The sequence below is a fragment of the Calonectris borealis genome, chromosome 24 (genome assembly GCF_964195595.1).
Source record: "Calonectris borealis chromosome 24, bCalBor7.hap1.2, whole genome shotgun sequence".
NCBI lineage: Eukaryota > Metazoa > Chordata > Aves > Procellariiformes > Procellariidae > Calonectris > Calonectris borealis.
Window position 1 is genome coordinate 7,021,932 of NC_134335.1, and position 12,393 is coordinate 7,034,324.

The following is a 12,393-nucleotide window of genomic DNA, read 5'->3' on the forward strand; positions in this document are numbered from 1 at the left end:
GATATCAAAGATAGAGTAGCAATATTCTTTATGGCGTACATTCTCTGCATTGTCCTCTGCAAATCCTATTAAAAACTAACTAAATCTATTACTGCTCCCTCTATCTTTAATCTTCTTATGCGTCTGTGAATGAGAAAAGGTGTAGAGATACAATTAAGAGTATCTTGGGAAAGACAATTTTAAGATTGAGCAAAGTAGCTTCATCTTTTCGGTATTAAGAAGCACAAAGGGTGGGCGGGAAGGAAGCAGAGGCAGGATGAATAAATGAAGCAACAAATTTCCACTTCCATTCTGCTGCAGCCAAGTCTGGTTAACAGCAAAGAATTACTCTTAGCCCTTGTATAAGTCACCATCAATCATTACTCCAATGAAGCAGCCAGAGCCTGTTGCTGGAACCATACCCGCTGGCTCTGTTCACTAGGGAGCCCAGCCATCTGTCCACAGCACAGTCCCAAAGCTTCTTTGTGCTGGCAAATTTTCTTGGTTTGAAGGGTTTGGGCCAGGGCTGAGCCAGTTCAGCCACAGGATGGGGTAAATAATAGAGATTAATGACGCTGGGATGGTAAGTTAGGAGGAATCAGGTCTGCTACCCACACTGCATATGATCCTGGACGTGGGATAGATAACCCCGGCACTGTGCTGTTCCCTTCCTCAAACAGCAACACCAAGGATTTTGGCAGAATATTAATCCCTACCTGTATTTCTCTTGCTTCTGAAGGTAGGACTCCTGAGAGCTGGTTCATGGTATATTTAGGTATATCGTCAGCCATTTTCTACTACTTGTTGCAAATTCAAATCTCCTGGACCATTGGTCTGGCTCTCTGCTGCCTTATGGTGTGTGGCAATTTACGTGCGTGCAAAGTGTCTGCTAGATGCTGTCAAATTATAAGGTACATACTGACTCTCACTTCACAACATGTGAAAGCATATGCCAAGTGCAAGTCAGAACAATCACACACTTTTTTTTTTCCTCTTTAATAGGGAAAGAAGCATCCCATCCACTGACTTAAAGAGAATTAGGTACAGAGAAGAACCTCTTCGCTTTCTTCTTATGAATATTACTTTTGATCTTTCTTTGCATTGTTTGATTAATCTAAAATTACTCCATTTGGACTAAAAAGCTTTTGATCAATCTATGTGTAGAAAACAGGCAAGTGTTGCATGTTTTCAATTCAAAAAGAATTGTTTTAAAGATAATTTTGTTATAAAAGTTATATTTGAAGCTGAGTTTCACTTACACTGACACTATGTAAGAGAGAACAACCAATTTCAAGACATTAATCTATAGTGTTCTTGCGGTTTAATCCCGGCCAGCAACTCCGCCCCACCCAGCCGCTTGCTCACTCCCCCCCGGCGGGATGGAGGAGAGAATCAGAAGAGTAGAAGTGAGAAAACTTGTGGGTTGAGATAAAGACAATTTAATAAGTAAAGCAAAAGCCACGCACGCAAGCAAAGCAACACAGAGAATTCATTCACTGCTTCCCATCGGCAGGCAGGTGTTCAGCCATCTCCAGGAAAGCAGGGCTCCATCACGCCTAACGGTTACCTGGGAAGACAAACGCCATCGCTCTGAATGTCCCCCCTTCCTTCTTCTTCCCCAGCTCTATATGCTGACCATGACGCCATATGGTATGGAATATCCCTTTGGTCATGGGGGTCAGCTGTCCCGCTGTGTCCCCTCCCGACTCCTTGTGCACCCCCAGCCTGCTCGCTGGTGGGGTGGGGAGCACAAAAGGCCTTGGCTGTGTGTAAGCCCTGCTCAGCAGGAATGAAACATCCCTGTGTTACCAACACTGTTTTCAGCACAAATCCAAAACACAGCCCCATACAGCTATGGAGAAAATTAACTCTATCCCAGCCAAAACCAGCACAAGTGTAAGGTTTCATATTTTAGATTCATACCAAAGAGACCAAAAGGATCTTGAAACATATTAAAAAGAACAGAATAGAATAAAAACAATCAAAAAGTCTAAATCCCTAGAAATATCACTCTGGTGAAGCAGGCTAGAGGGCCTGCTCATTAATGAAAGTACAGGGAAACCTGCTTTAACTAAAACACTCAAGGGACTGGCAACATCACTTTTCTAATGCTACTGATCTTTAACAATAGGTCAAGTGAAATCTTTCCGGAAACCTTCAGGAACACCTTACAAGTGGTCCATTAAAGCAGAAAAATTCCTGCTGTATATGAACTTTACTGACAGCTTCAGTGGCATTACAATTTCTCCTAATATTTAAACTCTCCCATTGTAGTATAAGCATAACCTCAGTACGTGGTTATTGAAAATAATTAAGCAGATGAATCTTTGCATTAGATTCTTTAAAAGGAATAATATTGGCTAGTAGTTTGAGCACAGGTTTGGATGTCTGAAGAGTAGCCAGCTTTCTGTTCCAAATGATTTCAGTATTTTTTCTCTAATTTTGAGCAAATCACTGCTTTTCCCTCTGCCTTAGTTCCCCAACTGTAAAATTTGTGATACGGATATGTATCTGTGAGATCCCAGGCACAAGAATCTTCTAGGAAATTTGCTATCATTCCCTTATTTTTTTAACTGCTCTGGGAAACTTTAGCACAAATGACAAGATGCTATAAAAGGAGCACTGTACCTATGTGAGGATTTGGTTAACTCCTTCATCGTATAATATACTGCCACTGCTATCAAGCATACACATCTTTTCCACATAATGGTAATTACGTGCAAGCATCTCACAGAGATTTAGACTTCAGTTTGTAAATCACTGCTCCCTCCAGCAAAGAGATCTGTGAGATGAAATTGCCTCTTATAGTCACACGCACTGTCCTGTTTCATTGGCATTTACCTTCTTTGGTTAAACGAGGCTAGGATAATAAAAATGTCACTTTTGTACAAAGCTGCTTTCCTTTTGGACGCGCTACTGCAAAAGGAGATGTGAGTCAGTGTATTATCAACCTTGCAAAGAGGCTTTTTATCAGACTTGCTCTTGCTCAGCTTTTGCCCAGACGACAAACTCGGGCCAGGCGGTGACATTTAGGGCTCTTAGATTTGCTGAAGAAGAGTCAAGCTGGGGTTAGCTTCCCTATCTTCAGGACGCATTGTTTTGCAGAGCTGTCTACAAGCCCTGCCTGACAGAACTGATGTACCTCCTGATAGCTCCAAGTCTTCAAGACAGAAATTTGCTGAAGACATCGCAGAAGGTAAAACAAGAAAAGTCTGCAAGAAACATTTTTCCCCTGCTGACCATGGTGACTTTTTCAATTTAAATAATTGCTGATCTCGCTTAAGTAAATGCAAGTTTCAGTGAGGATAGGATTTGCTTCTGGAGAGGTCTAAACTGGCAGGCAGGAGGAGTTTGAAGACATGAATTTGTCATCAAGTTTGTTTGTGTAAAAAAAGACTTCATTTTGTTTGTTTTAAACCTGATGCCCATGTTTTCTTGCATTATGAGAATAAATGAGAGAATAACTGTTCTTTAGTAAACTCCCCATAGCTTCCCAAATCAGGATTCTACTTATTTCTGTCATCTCTTTGCCCAGACAGAGAGTCCTATACTACTCAACAAGCAATCAATACAGCAGTAAATACTGAACAGATCACTACTGAAAAACTTGCCCTGGTTCTTTTGCTGCCTGTTGGCCCACACCACATAAATCAGAGCCTAGGTTACTGTCCCCAGATTCCTCAGGGGCACATATTCTCCTTTGGGTTACACTGCTGCAAGGAAATGAAATTCCTAATGACAGACACTAACAACATGGGGAAGTTGGTAGAGGGATAGAGCAAATTAAAGCAGTAGCACCCAAAGAGAATAAATGCATCGATCGCTGAACACTGAGTGCTAGTGGAAAGATGGAGGAAGAAGAAATATTAGAAAAAGGTGGCCTTTGACAATCTGAAGGTAAACGGCTATTAGGCGCCGACTGACAGGTGGGACTTTGATTTCCCTGAGAAAGGCATCTTTCCCACTATCCTTTTATTTACTGCCTGTGTATGACTGAGACTGAACAGTCAATGATGCCAACATGAGATTTCGAGGCATACATATGCATGCGAGAAAAAGAAAGGCAGGTAGATTTTGTGCAAATCATGTCATCTTTCAGTTTTCTGACTTAAAAATAGAGATTGTGGTGGCTGCCTCTTTGGGAAGTGCTTGGAGATCCGCAGGTGGAGGGAATGATGCAAAAGAGTTCTGCTATTCAAAAACAGGGCAAAACATTTAAGGGAACTGCACAAGAAGGGAGACCCGTGGCACTTCACTAATAAACATGTGGTTCAAAAGCTCCCTCATCCAAATATTTGCTTTTCAAAGTGTAATTTCACTCAGCACTGAAGTAGGAAGATGCCCCTCATTTCCTCTTTGAGTCTTCATTAAGTCACAGCACTGCTTTTCTAACACGCTGACAGGCATGATTTTTAACGGAGTTCCTCTGGGGCTAGAGGAGACACCCACCCACCGGTACACAAAAACGGGTGACTGATGATTAACTAGGCAGCTAGTAAAGAAGCAGGATGACTTTGTGCTTGTTACGGAGACGGGCTGATGACGGAGCCTGTCTGCTTAGAGTTCATTAGGCTCAGAAATACCGAAACAGGAGGTGTTCGGTGCTTCAAAAGAAAATACCTTGTAAGAAAATCTGTCTGGGTAGGAAGCTAATATGACACAAAGAAAGAGAGAACTTATACACATCTGCACTTTACTTTTATCTGCTAATTACCTCCCAGTCTATCCTTCTCCCCAGCAATGCTGGATAAGCACAGTTCTAATATCCCTGAGCCCTTTCATTGTCAGTTGTGAGGTAGCAATGTGGCCACCCCATTCCCAGAGCCTCCAAATGTTTCACAGTGTTCAACACAGGTATCACGTGCTTTAAAATTTTATTTATTTATTTATTAAGATCTGAGGAACAAGCAAGTGCTCTATTTCCCATATTTGAAGACGGGGAAGTGAGTCACAAAGACACTTGCTTCTTCCACATTCACACTGGGAGTCTGTTGCAGGGCCGGGAATTAAACCTAGAGTTTCCAAAATCCTAAACAAGTGCCCGTAATCACTGCACCACTCTTCTTCCCTTCCACCAATCCAGCAGCAGTGAATACAGTCCCTATGTGCTTCAGGTGTGTCTAAAGATTACTCTGAAAAGCCTACATAGCCTGATCTATTAGCATGAATAACCTAGCAAGATTATTTCTAATGCCAAGAAAGAATGTTTCTGTTCTCTCGGGTAGCTACAGGTTTCAAATAGATTTTTTCCCCCCAACTATAGATTAAAGTATAAAAAAAAATCCCATACATAACGCAAGTTTGCAGTTACATTAAATATATTGACTTCAGACCAATGAGAAAAGAGTGGAGAAACTAAACTGGAATGAGCATAGAGACTGGGGTGGGTTTGTTTTTTTTCTTTCCCCTAGAAAGAAGATGAAAACTAGAAAACGCCTTATGAGACATCATAATGACCCCAGTGTACAGGCTATAACAATTTGTTATAGAACAAGGACTGGAGAACATGGAGTTTCCACAACATAAGGGGTATCTACTATTTGATATACCACAGTTCAAATGCGTAAGGTGGATGGGAGGATATAATCCATAACTTTCAGTCAATTACCTTATACTTCATTGAATTAAAGAAGTTGAGCATGAAAAGTCCATGTGCAAAGGATGTAATCACAATATTATGCTCTTAGTTGGCTTTCTTAATTTTGAACAGTCAAATGATATTTTCTTTACCAACAAATAAAGCCTGAAAATAAACCAATTTGATCCTTCCACCTCCAAGGAAGTGACTCTGCCTGAGACACTCTGCAGCCTTTCTGTCTCTGTCCTTTTACCCCAGCCTCTATTTTTAGGGGGACCTTATGGCGTCATTGAAAATTTGACCGTTATCTTTCAACCAACACAACTGAACAAAGAAAAAGAGACACTTTTGTCCTGATAAGACACTCCTGTTTCTCCTGCTACTGGCTGTTTACACACAGCACACACTGAATATTGGGGAAAGCAGAACCTCAATTCCAAGAGAAAATCCTGCCCCAAGAGCCCTAACGTTCCTGTTCTCCATTGTTTAGATATTTCACCATTATAGCAACTGAGAATCACTATGTAATGCGCAACTGGCTTAAAAAAAATAAAATAAAATTGAAGGATGTTAATACGACTTCACTCTTCTCCAGTAACTTGCACCCACACAGTTCAAAGATGAACTGACCACATGCAGGTTCTTTCTGCCCCAAGATGTTAAAGAGTGCTATTGAACTCACTGTGCAGACAAGAGAAGATGAGTCACAGAGAGACAAACTGACCTACCTCATACCAAACTGCCGGTTAAGTGCTCACCCCAAATGTCCGAGTGGCTCTCCTGACCTCAAACTGAATAGAAAGTGGATGACTTCAATAAAAGAGTCCAGAGATTTGGCTCAGAACATGACTCCAAAACTCTGTTTGCCTTTTTCAGAGTCTGTAAATAATTGGGCTGGAAGAAATGGAGAATTTTCTCTCATGGGAACCAGAAATGATCCTGATCCTTTATTTCCAACTGAGTAGGAACAGTGGGGGAAAGAACTGAACCCAGAAGTGAAGTAACTCCCCCAACACAAACACTGCCAGACACACTTCCCCCATACTGTAGAAGATACTGGTTGCTTGGGCTGGCCAGAGAAGCCAGTTTTGTTTCCCTCTGAGCTACTCTATTATAAATCCAAGGTAGTTTTCTATTTAAAAGTAAAAGGGTGCAGGAGGAAGGACCTGCTTGATTACAGAATCCCTGAAAGTCAGATGGTAAGCATTTTGGGACAGGGACAGTTTCTGCCAATTCTCGCTTGGTTCCTGAAACTCTCAGGTCAAAACGAAATGAGAGACATGCTGTATAAAAGTTAGCATGTTACTCCCAACCAGCATGTGCTAATACGAAAAAGGAGGACTTCGGGTGCCTTTTTGACTGATGCAGCAGGACATCAGTAAGAAAATTTGTCATGCTTTTACCTCCCAGAGCCATAAACACCCCTAGGGATTCCCAGTGCATTAAATTGCCTGTCCCCTCCAAGGGCTGAACATGTCACTTCATCGCCTGGAGACTACACTGCAAGGGCTCTTTAAACCCTAAGCTGACTAGTAAGTATCCTAATTATAAAAGAATTTAATCTTTACTCTAGGTGAGGATTATGGAGTCACTCCACGCATTTCAGGGCTGATTACTGATCAGTCTCCCCCTGCCCATTGTATTCCAGTGATCTCCACTAATCTGGTATCTGAGCAGTTCATTGTTTTTAATGTCTTTTCCTACGTAACACCTTTACTAGATCTGACAGTGCTTTTGCCCAAGATCAACATCTAATCCCTGGCTTCCCAAAGAGTTCCCTAGCAGCTGGCGAGTTAGACAACAGCACAGCTCTAGCTCACACCCTGGCAGGTTTGGGCATAGAAACCTGGTGTTCAGCTGACCTAATACCTTAGCCACTTGCCCTCCTGCCTTCTGGGCTCCTGATCCTTTGGAACCAGGGAAGAAAAGAAGTGAACTGGAAAACCAAACAAAATCAGGTAACTTACTTGCTAAGAGCGGCTCTGCATCAGTCTTGTGCCTTGCCACTTCGGGGATACTGGACGGTGACAGGACTGAGAGGTAGGTAAAACAGCTGCTGGAAAAGTGTCCGATCCATGCCATCACCAGAGAGCTGGGGTCATCTTCTGATCCCTGGGCTGTCTCCTTCCTTCTTCCCTCTGCCTGTTATTAGAAAACATTTATGTGGCACTGAAGATTTAAATGCACACGCCCCCTGTCCCTAGGTATCCCTGATTTCCCTTGCTCTGTCAGAGCTGACACGGGGTGCTCCAAACCCTCACCCTCCACTGCTGCAGTGCTACTTTTGCCTGTCAAATGCCTGCCTTTCCTTGTTCCTGCTCTCTCCCATACAAATGAATTCTTGGTGGTATAAAGCTTTTTAAAGGGCTGGGGCAGAGGGGAGGGAGAGGAGAGGACTGCATGTGATGGGGAGCATCATCTGTTCTGAATGAGCAGCAAAGGGAAAGGTGGCAGGAGTGAAAGCAAAGAGGGGAGGGGTTTAAGCCGCTGCTTTGCACAGAAAAGGCTGGCTGGGGAGGGGGAAGAGAGGCGGATTCCATGCCTTGAGAAAATGCAAGGCACTGTGCTCCCCTGTCACTACATCGTCTCTGCCCTCCTCGCCAGTTCCCCAAGCGCTGTGTATTTACTTCTCCTCCCCGTGCCTGCTTCTCGGCTCTCCCCTTGCCTGCGTTCTCCCAGGGCTTTCATGTTTTTAGGGGGTAGGGGCTGTGTTCTTGTTTTAAAATCACACAGACAGAAAGCAGTTCCTAAAAAAAGGACGACAGGGAGAATGCAGAAGCTGCACATTTAACAGGGAGCTCATGTGTACATATTCATTGGCATTGTGGAAACTCTCTCTTCCAGGCTGGACCAAGGAATTTGGGAAAAGTGGGGAGAAGGAGGGAGAGCATGATTCCTCTTGGTGCTCTTCCCTTGCCTGTCAACCATCAAGCTGCTGAAATGGTGTTTGCTGACTGAGTTGTGTTGTTTGCCTGTGATCCAGCTAGTCCCAGGGAATGCTCTCAAAGCTCTTCAGTGGTTTGCTGTACTTTTTGTCTTTCTCTTTTTTCTCTTTTTTTTTGCCATTGGTAATACCACACTGTCTCCCGAGCTTAGGAAAATATTTCCTTTTCTGAAAAGCAAATGTCAGGCCAGCTGCATATATGAAATAGATCTGCCTGGTGACTACAGGTTACCTTCAGGCTTTGTTGCCCTGTTCCCTTAATCCTGTCCCCCTGTCCTCCCTAATTCTCTATTCCAGGACCACACGCATTACAGCCCATCAGAAATGCTTTCACAGAAGACCTTCTGGTCAGGAAAAGACAACTTGTCAAAACCAAAGCACTGTACAGGAATCTCTCAGTATTGCTGGAATCTGACAGCTATTTTTTCCATGTTTCTGCTTTGAATGACTTTCAATTTTTTTTTTCATTTTTTTAAAGTTACACTATTGCTAATGAAATATGTCAGCATTGGAATGACATTTTTATTTTACTGTATGGACATTTTGCAGCTTATTATTTGCATTCTTGTTTTGGAACAGGAAAAAAATTGAACTACTGGAACTTGCTGTAGATCAGAAAATCTGATTCCTAACCATCTTAAATCTAGGATACATAACACCTTATTATGGAAGCTACACTGGAAAAATTCAAAGACAGACACGCTAAAGAAAGAGAAATAACCACAGCTTTGAATGTCATTAATAGTCATATTGCACAGGGGGCTGGGTTAAGAAGGCACATCTCTATACACATAGCACTTTTTACCAGTGTTCTTGTTCTCTGATCTGTGCGTGGAGGTTGGATCTGGCCAGATGGGATAGGAATCTGGAGCCAGACCAAGGACTTAGGCCTTTAAAAATTAGTTTTGCAGATGTAGTTTTGCTTTTCCACTTGTTGTTAGGTTGTATTTCCCACTTCACCACAGTACGGGCAATGAGATCAGATTAGCCAGTTTGGCTCCTGTTTCGCATGCATTAGAACAGTGCTACCCCATCTAGGTTGCAAACAGCACAGAGGACTAAATTCAAATTAGCAGTGAGACTATTTTCAATGAAAGTAAAAGGCATGGTAATAAACGGTTGATTAAATCCTATGAAATTATCTTAGATCTTCTGCCTGCTCATAACTCTTAGGAATGCTCTTTTCAGCAATATTTATTGTACCTTTTAGGAGTATGTCTGTGATACGTGAGGTATCCTTATAAAAGTGCTATCTGGGGAGTCCATTAACAGTTTTGGTTTGGTTTTTTTTAATAAGCATTCAAACTTACTTAAAAAGTACTAAACAGTAATTCATATAACATGAGAGTCAGTCCCCCCTAAAATCATAATGTTGGCTTTCAGAGCATGTTAAGTCCCTGGATGCTGCTTCACCAGCACTAAGGACAGTGTCACCTTCATAAAGGCATCAGCTCTGCTTCTTCTTTCATTTAATCTCTTTTAATAAGATTTAGAACGAATTTTTGTTCTAGGAAAAGCTGTCCAGCCAGCAGCCCTAGAGGAACAGAGTCTCTGCAAGTTTGCGAAGCTAGTCTGACATGGTCAACGTCAGGAGAAGCCTTCCTTCCCACCTCCCACACATGCTTATCCAATGGATCTCAACTAAGAACCCAGTCGACAGCCTCTCAGCGGACAGGGCTCTCCCAGACGTGCGGAGGAGTGGGCTCATGGTATGGTCATTTTGCAGTGACCGTTTGCCCACCTTGAGCTACACCACTGCATTGCTCACATGCGAGAAATGGCACTGTGTTTCATGCAATGTAAATAAAAACATTTTCACGCATTTTGAGCAGACTCCTATTTCTTCTGACATGAGTGAAACTCTGCTAACAGGCACTGCCATCTGCTGGCACCACGTCCTTCCACCGATTTCCCTACAAACACTGACAAAAGTGGGGCACAGTGAGGGTTTAAAGCAGAGTCTGGATTTTCACAGCACCCACTAATCTGTGAGGCTGCAGAAAGCCCTGTTTCCCCAACATCTCACATGTATTTTCAGGTGGAAAAAAGAGACCTCTTCCCTAACGAGATTTGTCAGTTCATGAGCAGGCATATAATTTTGACACTCTTCTCTCTTTGCCACAGCTCTGCCAATACCTGATGCAATTACACAGGGCTGTGCTCACACCTCTGTCCAGATGTCAGCTCAGAGGAGTGGGATCGCAGCACTGATCTGCAGATGCCGCCCAGCACACACCGAAGTGCATTTCTGTGCTGTGGTTGCTGTCTGTCACAGGACACCTGCTGCCCCAGACACATTACAAAGCACAGCAAAGGCCACAGAAAAGAGGACCCTTGAGAGGTATGTACTTCAATCACCGTTAAAGGCCTTTTTGGAGCCATTTCTTTAATCGCCAGAGAGGTAGTACCTTTTGCATGGGTCCATATGAGTGCATGCGTCTTGGTAGACTTTTGCTTCCTTATTCCTACACTGTAAACTAGTGCATTGATTCACATATTATTTCAATAGACATCTTCCAATTTGTACTGGTTAAAGACAAGCCAGACCTGAAAACAGTTTTTCAGCTGGAAACTACACTTCAGTGAGTCAGTGACATCAATGTACCCTTGCTAAGGTGGTTAAAAAGTTGTCAGTAGCCTCACAAGTTTGAAATATGTTGAAGAACTCCAGGTATCAGCTTGCTGCAGAAGAGCAGATTTAACACAAAATGGCAGTACAGTTCGGGTATAGTCTCAGGCTAGTACATAAACAAGGAAATGTAGAGGGATTGCTTTTCTGAGTTCTCTCAGCGTTTGGGGTGGGATTCACCTTAGGCAATGCCATTTAGGATGCGCTGGTCCAAGTCTAAACAGCCACGCTATTTCCTTTCTAACTGATGCAGAGAGACAGGTAGTATCAGAAAGCATCTAAATTAGACCCCTATGTTAGAATGGGATGAATGATCTAATTCCAGGAGCGCGTAGATACAAATTTCACTTCAGTGCAACATCTTGATTTTCCTGGGGGTGCTCACAAGCTCTAACAGCTGTGCTTCACTGTTCAAAGGATGTACGGGGCTATTTACAGGGGTGAAATTATGGCAACTGTGGAATGCTTAGCTCCTGGATTTGCAAACAAAACAACAAGATGTGGAAGAACCAACTTTAATCTCGTTTTGGTACAACTAAATAGCTCTCTGAGGACATTATGTATATAAAAAGCTTTCATAAAACAAACAGTTTGTATTTTTGCTGGTTCCTATAGAATGCAGCAGGGCAATCCAATTTTTGAGCTTTCACGAACCAAATGGGGAGTAACCTCCATTTCCCTGAGCTTTCACTGCACATAAATGAGCCACCCGCCCTGATGAGCACAGGCTGGCCCATGACATTTATTACCCAAAGGGACAGCCTTCAATCTGAGCACCAGTGACAGAATCTGTAGCTTGCTCTGAAATCAGTGGAGGCTATCTTCGGCTTTACAAGTATTGAGAGGAGAGGGAGCAACAGTGCCTGCAGGGAGCATTTTAATTTGTTGTGCAATTTCATCTCTGGAACGAGAGATGTCTCTTCCCGTTTGTCAACCATTGACCCACCATCCCACTAGAAGAAAACAGAGTTGTAAGAGCCAGTGCTGGAAACAGCTTCTAAGATTGTCTCATCCACCTCCACTCTTCCCTGGTGCACTCGACTGAACGGAAGCTGAGCTTTCAAGTAAAGCTCTGAGAATCTAGATGTGACAGTCACCCACTCCGTCTCGACTTCCTTTTGTGTTTTGGGGCTTATTCAAACCCCAAACTCAAAATGAAACTTGGGAAGTAGGAACAGAGGCAGACAAGGGGAAGGAAAAGTTTCTGCAATAAACCCAAACTCCCCCCGCCTCTGTGAAGCATGTGTGGAGGAGTCTGCTTGC

The 12,393-nt window shown here is 43.0% G+C and overlaps 1 protein-coding gene across 2 annotated transcripts in view; it reads right to left on the minus strand.

Annotated features, from left to right (window-relative positions):
* KCNJ5 (potassium inwardly rectifying channel subfamily J member 5) overlaps positions 1-12,393 on the minus strand; it is a 64,100-nt gene that overhangs the window by 12,967 nt on the left and 38,740 nt on the right. For both annotated transcript variants that reach the window (XM_075173079.1, XM_075173078.1), the window contains exon 3: positions 7,525-7,699. The gene's annotated coding sequence lies outside the window, so the exon portion shown is untranslated. The remainder of the gene's footprint in view (positions 1-7,524; positions 7,700-12,393) is intronic.